Source organism: Mustela nivalis, assembly GCF_964662115.1.
Source record: "Mustela nivalis genome assembly, chromosome: 10".
Classification (NCBI taxonomy): Eukaryota; Metazoa; Chordata; class Mammalia; order Carnivora; family Mustelidae; genus Mustela; species Mustela nivalis.
Window position 1 is genome coordinate 95,425,772 of NC_139029.1, and position 12,739 is coordinate 95,438,510.

The 12,739-nt window shown below is 47.2% G+C and overlaps 1 protein-coding gene across 1 annotated transcript in view; it reads right to left on the reverse strand.

Moving 5' to 3' along the window:
* The window catches only part of PDZK1 (PDZ domain containing 1), a 37,681-nt gene extending 34,549 nt beyond the window's left edge, over positions 1-3,132 (reverse strand). The window contains exon 1 of the mRNA XM_082685135.1: positions 2,943-3,132. The gene's annotated coding sequence lies outside the window, so the exon portion shown is untranslated. The remainder of the gene's footprint in view (positions 1-2,942) is intronic.
* Positions 3,133-12,739: the final 9,607 nt, after the last annotated feature.

Here is a 12,739-nt window from a genome sequence, read left to right on the forward strand (position 1 = left end):
AATAAATAAATAAAAGTGAGAAAAAGGGGGAAGAAGAAAAAAGGAAATCCTAATGGCCCATGCCATCAGTAAAAAATAAATTTAAAAAAAGACTCTGAAGAGTTAAGTTGGTTTCCCATGGCTATTTGGATAAGCCACAGAGCCTGGATTCAAACCCACTGGAGTCTAGGCTTCTTTCACCATCTCCCCAGCCTCCCACCCCTGAGGTATCTGCTGTGTTAGGGGACACAAGTAGTTAGACTGGAAGGAGGCAGGCAGCCCAGGTAAAAGGAAGAGTGAATAATCCAGAAAGCCAGGAGAAGTGTATGTCGAAAGGAAGAAGCAGTTCAGGTGAGCCTGGGAAGCACGTTAGGCTCAGTCTTACAGGAGATCTCCAGTGTTCGTGCTGCATGAGGTTTAGAGCCTCAGAAGCTGGAGGCTGCCTCAGACCAAGAGCAAACCCTGCAGAGATACCCTCAAGCTGCCTAGAGGCTATTGTTCCTATTTATCAAAACTCCTTGCCGCTACCTGGGGTCCTACCTTCTCTGGGGCTATGCCCATCACAGAGTTGTCTGAAGACCATCAAACAGGGGCACCTGGCCGGCTCAGATGGTTAAGCATCTGCCTTCAGCTCAGGTCATGATCTCTAGGTCCTGCGATCGAGCCCCAGGTCAGGATCCCCGCTCACCTGGGAGTCTGCTTCTCCCTCTCCCCCTGCCCCTGTCCCTGCCACTGCCCCAGTCCCCTGCCACTTGTGCTCTCTCTCAAGTGAATAAATAAATCTTTAAAAAAAAAAATCATCATAACAGTAGCACAGTGTGTGAGACCCTCCAAGGTACGTTCTCCCACCTAATCCTCCAGACACCACAATGAAGTGGTTGTGCCTGTCTGACGGAGGAGGACACAGAGTCTCAGAAAAGAAGAATATGTCTGCTTGCAATGCAGCTTTCCAGCATCCATGCTCTGCACCACTCAGCCAATGAGAGTAAGAAATCGTGAGGCAGCCCCTCATGAAATGCCAAGGAGAGGAGTTGCCACGATCTTGAGGAAACATATCTAAGTTGAACTTGCTATGCTCATATGCAACAAATATGAAAATCATTTAACCGTGCTGTGGCCAGAGATGTGCATCCCTACATGATCAAAGCCAGGCCCTCAGATTCCCCGAGAGTATCAGAGTGCTTAAGCATCCTCTCCTGGAGAGCGGTTTCTCAAAACACCCTGATTCCATTCTTGCAGGCATTCCCCGCCACACTAACCGGCAGCCCATTTAGCTGAATAGCTAAGCATCTGCTCTATGCCAGGTGCCTTCCTAAGAGCTGGGATTAGAGCAGTAACACAGAAGAGGAGATCTCGGCTCTCCTGAAGCCTGACGCCTGGCAAGGGTGACCAGTAGAAAGTAAACGAGAGGACCTCTGGTGACAAAGGCTATGAACGAAGAGACGTGGTGGTGGGACTGAGGGGGAGGCTGGCTTGGAAAGCCCTTCTTGGGAAGGTAGCATTGCGATTCAAACCCAGACGACGAGAAGGAGCCAGCCTTCTGAGCTGCAGGATAATGAAGTCCTCATACTTAGGGCTCCACCTTGACTTGGTGGGCTGAAGAGGACATTGGCCGTGATCTAGTCCCAACTCCCGATTTATAGGGGAGTCCAGAGAGGCTTGTTGAGATGAAAACACGAGGACGAGGTGCCTTCACTGACCACAGCCTGTTTCCTCCCACAGAGCCTTTGGTACTCACACTGGAAATGTACACACCTTACGTTTATGCTTTTAATCCCCTCAAACATGTCTCATTTATAATTTTATATTCAGTACAGCCCTGGGGAAAGCGAGGCCATCACTGATAGATGGTGAAACTGAAGCCCCAGCTGTCTTGTCTAACGGACTGTCACCACTAACCAAACAACAGCACGGGCTCTTTGTGCCCCAGTCCCGTGTCCTTTCCCCTGGAGGAGAAGCAGCTGTCTACAAACACAAGACATCATTACTAGCTACTACATAGTTTATGGTGCAGAGAACATACAAAAGAGTTAAAGATAAGAACAATTTACTTAGTCATAACACACAAACTCAAAGTCCCTGAGTTATTTGCTGCAGGAAAGAACATGTGACTACAGGTGACTAGACACCCACACGCCTGTGAGTTCTGGATATAGGACTGAGAGCAAGCACATTGAACCATTGAACAATGCTGCAGGGACAGCTGAGGAGGAAGGAACCTGCCCGGATCAAGGGTCTCCTCCGCTGGAAAACCCTTATATAAAGTCACCTTTAAGTCCCTTAGTCTCTTCCTCTTAGGAAGAGACCAGTGGTTCCCAAACCTGGCTGCACACCAGAATCGTCTGGAACGTTAAAGAAACAAAGATTTTCAGACCCACACAAGACCCAAAGAATTATAAACTTCAAAAGGTAGAGCCTGGGGAGGTTACTTGAAAACTCAGCCACCTAGAAACTCACTGGTTTTTTCTCATTTCTTAGTGTTGTTATGTGATGAAAAGAGGAGATGCCCGTTTTTATTGGGTGGGAAAGTTAAGTTAGGTTTTACCCTTGAAGGGATGCTTCCAGAAGAAAATCTCTAATACACAAAGCCCTTGCCTAGTGGGGAGGTCAGAGGAGTATCCCCCTGGTGACCTGTGAGGTCTGTTGTCATGCTCCCTTTGGGCTGCTCGCCAACCCCCTAGGCAACCAAGGGAAAGCTTTTTTTGAGGATCAGTTTACCAATTCCTTTGTGAAACAGACCCTAACCTGTGAGGGTCAGGCATCACGAGCAGAGAGAACCTCAGAGTGTGAACAATTCCCCCCGCCACCCCCACCACAGAAGGCCCCTGGCTCCTTCCCCATAGGCCTCCCTTCTGCCCTGGATAGCCAGCCACTGCTTGGAAAAGGAGAAAGGAAAAGAAAGAAGGAGGTTCAAGTCCAGGCAGCTGGTGCCCTCAGTCAGGGCGACCAGAGTCAGCTCTTACCTGAATGTGGAAAGAAGAAAAGCTGGTCCGTTCACCGGGGAATTCTCTCTCTGCTGGTGAGCTCTAGTCTTGGAACTCACTGGACTTTGAACAAAGATTGATTTAAAAGCTGATGTATTTAACAGGGACCTGTGGTCTGAGTTCAAGTGACCTCTGTCCTGCTTCCTGCCAGCTGGTGGGCCCTGAGCAGCTCAAACCTGAGACAACCTGCAGCAAGCCCAGTGCCACCGCCCACCTAAGCCCTGAGGGGACGCTGCTGCCAGTCTGCCCCTCCCAAAGAAGGGGGGGCGGGGAGAAGAGAAGGGGCATTGGGGGAGGAGGCTCCTCTGCTTTCCTCATTTCTCTCCCTTGGCAAAGGCCTTGGTCACACCAAGCAACACTCAGTGAATTAGGACCCTCCACCGTGCCCCATCCCAGGGTTGTGGGGGCGCTGCAGGCCACCACCAGAGGACCCTCGAGCACGGAGGCCTCCCTGGGGAGCAGGAACCTCTGAGAGCCCCTACCTAGTAGAAGACCTGAGGCAGACAAGCCACAGTAAACGGAGCAAAGCCCCTCAGGCGCCCTCCTCCCGCGCCCTGGGAGTTTTTACCTACACTCAAAACCTTTGCTCTTACCTCCCAGACTCCCCTCCTCTTACCTGCTCTCTCCTCCCTCCCTTTTCTCACCTGAGGATGCTCGGTCTCTATTCTCTAGCCTCTTGAAAATTGCCTTCCCCTTGCACCCACTTCTCTCTCCGGCAAGCCCAGTGGGGGAAGGTGGAAGGCTGAGGACCGCCTGGGCAGTGGGGAAGGGCTCCAGGCACCCAGAGCAGCAGCTCAGCCCTACCAGCAGCACCCACACAGGCAGACCCAAGCCAGGCTCCTGACTGACCTGGATCTGCAGCCCACACTGCAAATGAGGGCGAGAAAGTGCTCCAGGCAGTAAGGCGAAGCTAACTAACCCCAGTCGGTGAATGGGAGACCCCCCCTCCTCCACCCATGCCTAAAGGGCTACTGACCTTGGATGGGCCTTAGGTTTTCCCAAGAAAGGCTTGGCCCAAGCCAGAGGGTAAATGGTCAAAAATGACAAACATCTGAGCAGCTAACTCAAATCAGATCCTGTCCGTTTGGATTGCCCTGCCCCCGGGGCCTCCTGTGTCTCTTCCTAAATGGCCATGGAGAAGGGAAAAATCTTGACTGAAGATCAGAATACCTGTGTTCAAATGATGACTTTGCCATTTCGGGGCTTTACTCTCTAGAGTAATTTTTCTTTTCTTTTTTTTAAAGATTTTATTTATTTATTTGACAGAGATCACAAATAGACAGAGAGGCAGGCAGAGAGAGAGAGGAGGAATCAGGCTCCTTGCTGAGCAGAGAGTCCGATGCGGGACTCGATCCCAGGACTCTGGGACCATGACCTGAGCTGAAAGCAGAGGCTTTAACCCACTGAGCCACCCAGGCGCCCCTAGAGTAATTTATTTCTGACTCAGAGTCTCACTTAACCTTCATCATCTGTAAATAATTGTAATTATATTGTTTTTAGAGGTTTTTTTTTTTTTTAATATTGAGTCAAAAGGTCTCTCGCTTCTGTCCATAAATCCTAATATTTCCCTCCAGAGTTACTCTAGGTCTACTCTATTCTACATAGCAGCCCTTCAGATATTTGAAGGTTGTTATACTCTCCATAAACCTTCTTTTCTCTGGGATAAAGTGAATGCCCCTTATTCCCTAAGGCTATCTGCGGAGGCCATGACTTCATGGCTTCTCCCCAAGTGTCCCCAATTTGCCTCTTAAAATCAAGGGTCTAAAGGGGGAACTTTAAGGTGAGGGAATTGTTGTAGATCTTGTTCTCTATCTTGAATGTGGGGGTGGCTATTCGATTGTCTAAAATTACCAAATTTCATCAATCTATACATGTAAAAGGGTGAATCACACTGTATATAAAAGATATCTTAATTGCTAAGAAGCCTACATCAGTAATATTTATTCTTGACACTTGTAAAATTTAAAAAGTTGGGTGACAGAAATAAAATGAAAACAGCCCTCCCAGTGGAGTATATACTCATCAGGAGACTTCTCAGACTGGCCCTCCATCCCAGTGCAGAAGGGGAAATAGTCACAATCTTTGAGACTGGAAACAGAAAAGACATCGAAATGCAGAGAAAGCAGGGCACCTGAGGGGCTCAGTCTGTTTAGCGTCAGGCTCTTGATTTCAGCTCAGGTCCTGATCTCAGGGTCTTGAGATCAAGTCCCATGTTGAGCTCCACACAGAGTCTGCTTGAATTCTCTCTCTCTCCCTCTCCCTCTGTCCCTCCTCGCTGCTAGAACTCTAAATAAATAAATAAATAAATAAATAAATAAATAAATAATGAAATCTTTAAACAGAAAGAAAGAAATGCAGAGAAAGCTTTGGTTCAAAATCAAATAGAAACAAACATCTTTTTTAAGTGACTAAAGAATTTCTCATTGGAATGTTGAATGAAATGAGGTTTAACCTCACTAAAACTTGGGTATCTGTTAGATGCTGAACACCAGGGATCTAAGACAGCTGAGCCAGGAAGGTGTGTGCTGTAAGCCCTGGTGTGTATGTGGAAGGCCGTATGGCTGAGGGTCGTGAGCATGGGCTCCGGCATCAAACAGATGTTGCAGTGAACCCTAACTCTGCCATTAATAGTTTGGATGGGTTTGTGTTTTTTTATTGTGAGCTCAAGTTTGGGCTTTATCTGCAGGAACTCTTGGAAGCCTGGGTGGAGGGTCTGCTTTGTTTCTGTGAGGCAGCCCACCCCTCATCCCTTAGAATGATGAAGAAAGACACTGACAACAGGGCCAATTTGTGTTAGTTACTTGCCTTAGTGTTTCTAGATCATGCAAACAATTCACATCAGTTACAACCCCAGCCCCTTCTCTTTTTTTTTTTTTTTTTTTTGAGTCAGGGAGGGGCAGAGGGAGAGGAAGAGAGAGGATCTTAAGCAAGCTCCATGCCCAGCACAGAGCCCAACACAAGGCTCGATCTCACTACCCTAAGATCGTGACTTGAGCCAAAATCTAGAGCCAGATGATTAACCAACTAAGCCATCCAGGCCCCCCAACCCAAGGGCCTTCTTTTTTTGTTTGTTTGTTTGTTTGTTTTTAGATTTTATTTGTCAGAGAAAGAGAGAGAGTGTTCACAAGCGCACAGCCAGAGGGAGAAGCAGGTTCCCCGCCAAGCAACGAGCTCAATGTGGGATTCGATCCCAGGGTCCTGGGATCATGACCTTATCCGAAGGTAGCCTCCTCACCCACTGAGTCACCCAAACATCTCTACTCAAGCCCTTTCTAAAGGCAAATCTGTGTTTGGGAACTCACAGGAGGAAATTCTTTTCTCTTGACAGAGTCCAGGCCAAGATAGACGGTTTCCTTGCTATCCCTGATCACTTCTTCCCTATTCTGTGTTTTCCATACATAGATCCTTCTTCATCATACGTTTATATTGTGTTTATTATTTATTTTATGTCCCTCCCCCACCACAATATAAATTCCCCAGGGACAAGATTATATTTGTCACTGCATCCCAAGTGCCTGGAATAGGAGCCTAAATTATAGCAAGCGTTTCAAAAAATGAAATTGAGCAAAGGAGTGAAAATATGCATCTCATTTTGCCAGCTTGGTTTTAGTCTGGCCCTTTTACTAAGAAGGTGGATTTTTGGGGTCTCAGCTCTATCTAGGGTCCCAGTTCCTCAATCTTATCTCCTATCCCAAAGTGACCCTATGAGAACAAACTGCTTGCTTGCTGTTTTTTCAGCTTCCTCTTCACTTCCGGACCTTAGAAATTTCTTTCCTTTCTTGCAAGCTTAACTATCTATTGAAAAAGTGTTTGATATATTTTAACCCAGCATTTCTATGAGGAGGGAGGATTTTCAGGTTATCAGTCTTCCATGTTTCCAGAAATGGCTCTGCCACTTATCAGTTACTTTGCTTCTCAAAGCTCCAGCTTCTGCTTCTATAAATATTAGTAATATTAACAACCTCATAGGGTTTTTAGAAGGCTTAAGTGAAAAGACATTTGTTGATCTCCCGGAACCTAGTAAATGTGCAGCACAAAATACCATTACTACTATTGTTTCTGCAAGTCATGCTCTCCTGATTTATGGGCACACATTGTACAGACGAGCTCATATAAACAAACAGGCTAGGAGTACACCCTGGGCAAGTCAGGAGTTCAGGATGTTTGGGGGCATTATGGATGGTACGCCTGCCAGCCCAAGGCACAGCATTCTGTGCAACTGATCAGAAACAGAAAACTGGTCAGAAAACAGAAAATACAAAGACCTCCCAGTGCTTCCCAACACTTTCCCCACCATGTCACACAGAAATTAACGGTTGTCTAGTTCACGAGGGTAAACAGATGAGGCTCTTCAAGGCTGGAGTGACTCATCTAGGACCATCTTCCCTAAGCTCTCCCAAACTCCTTAAAGGTTAAAGGGATTGCTACTTTGCCACACTCATAGGAAACTATAAAATATTACTAAGAGCCACTAAAGAAAACTTAAGTAAATGAAGATTATATCATAGTCATGGACGGAAACTTCAACACTGTAAAGATATTCGTTCTCTCCAAACTGACCTACAGATTAATGTAGTTCCCATCAAACTTCCCGCAGGGCATGTTTGTTTACTTGCTTGGTTGGGGTTTTTTGGTGGAAGTTGACAAGCTAGTTCTGAAAAATAAGACTCAGGAAGCCCTCCTGGATAACAAGACAGTAGAGTGATGGTAATTACTACAATATGTCATGGGCACCAGATGGACAAATAGGCCAACGGAATAAGACTCGGAAACCATCCCCCGCAAGCAGACCCAAACAAATAAAAACAGTTGATTTGTGACAAAGAACAGAGGGAAAATTTGGTCTTCTCCAATAAATTGTTCTGATGTATTCCTTTCAGTTCTCATTTATTTCTTCCCAAGCTAAAACTCCATACTCAGTAAACAACTGCCCATTTTCACCTGTCCCCAGGCCCTGGCAACCACCATTCTACTCTCTGTCTTTATGAATTTCATTACTCTAGATATCTCACATGAGAAAAATCATATAGTATCTGTTTATTGTGACTGGCTTATTTTTCTTAGCAAATGTCTTCAAGGTTCATCCATACTGTAGCATGGGTCAGAATTTCCTCCCTCTCTGCGGGTGAAGAATATTCCATTGCATGGACACACCACATTTCACTTATCTGTTCGTCTGGTGATGAATTTGTTAGTTCCACATTTTGGCTATTGTGAATAATGGTGCTATGAACAGAAGTCCCCACTTTCAGTTCTTTCGGGTACTTACCCAGAAGTGGAGTTCTCAGATCATGTGGTGATTTTCTGTTTAGAGTCCTTCGGAACCCACCATACCCTTGTCCATAGTGGTCACACCAATGTACATTCCCACCAACAGCACAAAGTTCCCAATTTCTCTACATCCTCACCAGTACTTGTTATTTTCTGGGTTTTTTTAAATAATAGTCATCCTGATTTTTAAAAAAAAAGATTTTCTTTATTTATTTGTCAGGGAGAGAGAGAGAGAGCACAAGCAGGGGGAGTGGCAGGCAGAGGGAGAAGCAGGCTCCCAGCTGACTAAGGAACTCGATGCAGGACTCGATCTCGGGACCCTGAGACCATGGCCAGAGCCAAAAGCAGATGCTTAACTGACTGAGCCACCCAGGTGTCCCAATAATAGTCATCTTCATGGGTGTGAGGTGACATCTCACCTGAGTGATGTTCCTCTGAAAATGAATGCTTCTGAGCATCTTCTCATGTGCGTATTGATCTTTGGTATATCTTCTTCAGAGAAATGTCTGCTCAAGTCTTTTGTCCATTTTTTAATCTGCTTGTTTGATTTTATTTGTTGAGTTGTACAGTCTCAATTTTTTGGCTATGCAACCAAGATCCAGAGAGGTGAAGTGACTTAGCCAAGGTCACCTCAGGTTCATAGCAGACGCATGGCTAAAACCTAGCACTTTTATTCCCAAGGCCAAAGCCCTTTCCTACTACACCAATCTGCCCGGCTCAGTACAAGATAACAGCCTCCAATCCTCACCTTTAAGATTCATCCCTGATACCCCCAAATTTTTACTCCAACTTCAGATCTGATTATCTCTGTCTTACCCTGTCTTTGTAGTAGCTCATTAACTTGGAGTCTAGCATTTTCAGCTCCAGTGGGTTTCTGTCCCTGTCCTGAATCAGTATTTATGACAGTCCTCCCCCCGCTTGGACTCCCCATGTTACTTTGGCCTCATCCACCACCTGAAGAGACGATCTGTGTAGTCTGCATACCTGCTGAGGAATTTATTAGGCCAGGGTCCAGATGCAGACCTGAGATAAATGTTTTACAGCGGTGCAAGGCCACTGTCCCCCGCCACATCGCACATTGGAGCCCCACATGATTGCTGATCTGAACTTTCTCGTTTTTCTCCGCAACAAGGTGGCAGGTCAGGGGAGGCCCGAGGACCCCTAAAGAGCTGTGAATTATTAACACTTGCAAGCTGGCTGCAAATGATACTTTAGCAGTCATTCCCTCCCTCATTCTTTTTCCCAGCTGAGGGGGCAGAATACACAATACTTTTCCACTAAAAGGAAAACTGAGGTGCAGAACATGAACAGTCTTGGGTTCCTGCCTGGACCAAGTCTGAGTCCTCTCAGAGTCTGGATTTGGGTCTCCACCTGCGTCTTTCTGAGAAACACAGAAACAGAAGATCAGTGGTCCTTGGGAAATTTGGACCCCTTCTCAAGGGCCCCAGAGGGACAAGTTCGGGAACAGGAGAACAGCAAGGAAAGTACCAGGCCTCTCGAGGTTATAGCCTCTACCCTTCACGGAGAGACTATCCAAGGCGGAAGGGCCAGTGAGAGAGAATCAAGACCAGGAGCAGCCTAGTGGCCCCAAGTCTATAGCATGATTTAAAAGATACCCTTTTGGGTCACTTGGGTGGCTCACTGGGTTAAGCTTCTGCCTTCAGCTCAGGTCATGATCTCAGAGTCTTGGGATCTAGCCCGGCTTTGGGTTCTCTGCTCAGCAGGGAGCCTGCTTCCTCCTCTCTCTCTGCCTGCTTACTTGTGATCTCCCTCTCTCTGTCAGATAAATAAATAAATCTTTAAAAAAAAAAAAAAGACACCCTTTCTTCAGGGGCTCAGTTAGTTAAGCATCTGACTCTTAGCTCAGGTCCTGATCTCAGGGTTCGGAGTTCAAGCCCCATGTCAGGCTCCACACTGGGTCTGAAGCCTACTTAAAATGAATGAATGAATGAATGAATGAAAATTAAAGACACCACTACCTCAAAGTTTTGCCTCCTTTGGGATGGTTCTAGTGCCTCCTGACACTCCAGTTTGGAGCACTAATCTATGTAGACCTTGTTTTTTCCCACTGTTTAGAATTCCAACATGCAGGGCACCTGGGTGGCTCAGTGGGTTGAGGCCTCTGCCTTCAACTCAGGTCATGGTCCCGGTGTCCTGGGATCGAGCCCCATATCGGGCTCTCTGCTCAGCAGGTAGCCTGCTTCCACCTCTCTTTCTGCCTACTTGTGATCTGTCTGTTGAGTAAATAAATAAAATATTTAAAATAAAAAAAATAAAGAATTCTAACTTGCCAGAAAAAAGATAATAGTCATGCTTGCCTTCGTTATCCACTGAAGAATGTACATTTTCTTCTCAAAGCCCAAGTCTGGACCAGGAGAGTCCCATCTGATCTGCCGTTAGGTGGAGCACAGCCTCTGTGCCCAGCCAGCCAGAGGACTGCCTGCGAGTCCTCTGTTGGCAGGGTACTCTTTGCTAAACACCATCTTTTACCTTTCCCCTAGATCAGCCTGAAAATATCCTGGAGGACAAAATGTGAATCCCTGATTCAAAGAATCGGGCATCAGGAAGGCCTGAGGTTCCCGGGGGCTGTGGGAAGGCTGAGAAAGTGCAGATGTCACAAAGCATGGGAGGCTGGTTTCCTCAGCTCCTGTGGCCAAAGGCAGAGCTTGGAAGGAGCCTCAGGGAGGAACTTGGCGACAGCTTCATGCGGCTGCTCCCAGGAGGTAAGAGGCAGAGGAGGATGGGGCATCTGTAGCCACAGTGTTGTGTGTTATATGACTTCAGTGTACCCGGAGTTGCGGAGAGAAGACTTCTTCCTATTTATTCACACAGCACAGCGTGGCTCTGGGGTAGCAGTGAGGGGGCGCATAGACAGAGCACAGACAGAGCTGAGACTGTGGCTAGTTCTACCATGAGGCTGGTGTGTCCTGGAGAAGCTCAGTGCGTCTCTGTGCAGATCAGTGGGTGAGCCGGTGGCAGGGTTTGGACAGCTGAGCCAGTGGTCCTGTGGGCCTGGTCCCCTGTCAGCACAAGGCCTGGCCTGGCTGGTGTCCTCTGGGACCAGGGACAGACAAGATAGACTCTCTAGTGCACCATAGTGACATGAGGAGATTTTTCTCTGCCTTCTATTTACAAGACAGAACTTCGGGTCAATATTCCTGGGGAACCATTCACTAAAGACTGGAAATGAGAAGTGAAACTGAGAGAGACATCCTTCCCAAGGCTTGTTCTGCCATCTTGATACTCAAACCCGGTCTCCATAGTGAAACAGCCCTGACTCCCTCCTCACATTTTACCAAGGACTCTGGGCAAGAAGCCAGTGGTGACAGCGGCTGGGGATGAGGACTGGAATGCCCACACAGCTTTGCTTTAAATGTCCTCTGGCCTGGAGATTGGTTTCCTTCCAGAGAACTGTTGGCTGCAGCAGAGGGCTCAGTTCATCTTCTCCAGGGGAGCTGCTGGGTTTCCCACGAAGTCCCTGGAGCCAGGACGGGCTGAGGCCATGGCAGAGAGGGATATAGATCCTTCAGCTTCTGACATCCTTCCTCACAGTCACTTGGGCTCCTAACCATCACACCAGTCATGAAACAGGTGTAAGCCCCAAGTCCGATCAAGGATCAGAGGTACTCTCCCCAACCAACACCCCCACAAACTCACACAGTAAGAGCCTTGCATGGCTGCAACCAGGCAAGCCTCAGGGGGAATGTGACACAATGACAGAATTTTCCCTCTGCCTGCAGATGTCAGCCGCTAGCATCTTCGTTGCCTAAAAGTCCAGTGTGGTCAAGTGAAAAGTGAGAATTCATCACCAAAGTTAAAACGATCTTTGACTACACTGACTAGACAAGACTGTGACTATGCTAGGCAGGGGGCAGGTCTGAGGCTCCATGTACTTGACAAGGGAACGGGACAAACTAGACTATGTTCGGAGAGAATGACGAGGCTGAAGGACACACTGACACTGGACCATAAGGAGTAGTTGAAGGAGCCGGGGACACTTAGCCCCAAAAGGAGAAGTGTTAACTAGTATGATGACCTTTCTTCAGAGGTTTGATGGACTTCTGTGTAGGAAGGGAAACTAGGTAATGACAATAACTAACATTAACTGAGTACTTACTATGTGCCAAGTACCACACTAACTGTTTTCCATACATTTTCTCATTGAAACTAGCTATTGATCCCATGACAAAAGTGCTATTATCAGGCCCATTCCACGGAGGAGGAAATTAAGAAAAGTTGAGTGACTTGCCCAAGGCCATCTCCTAAATGGAGTCAGAAGATGAACCTCGCAGTCTGACTCCTGTGCCTGGGGCTGAACCACCATCCAGAACATGTTCTGTGTGTGGCCCTCAGCAGAACAGGGAGCCATGGTTGGAAGTTAACGGGAGGCAGATCTGAAGGCAATACGACAAAGAATTTGTAAACCGGAGGTGCTCAGAGAGAACGCTGGACGGGTAGTCTGGATGGTAATGAGCCACACACCACCAGAGAGATGAAAGCAGAGT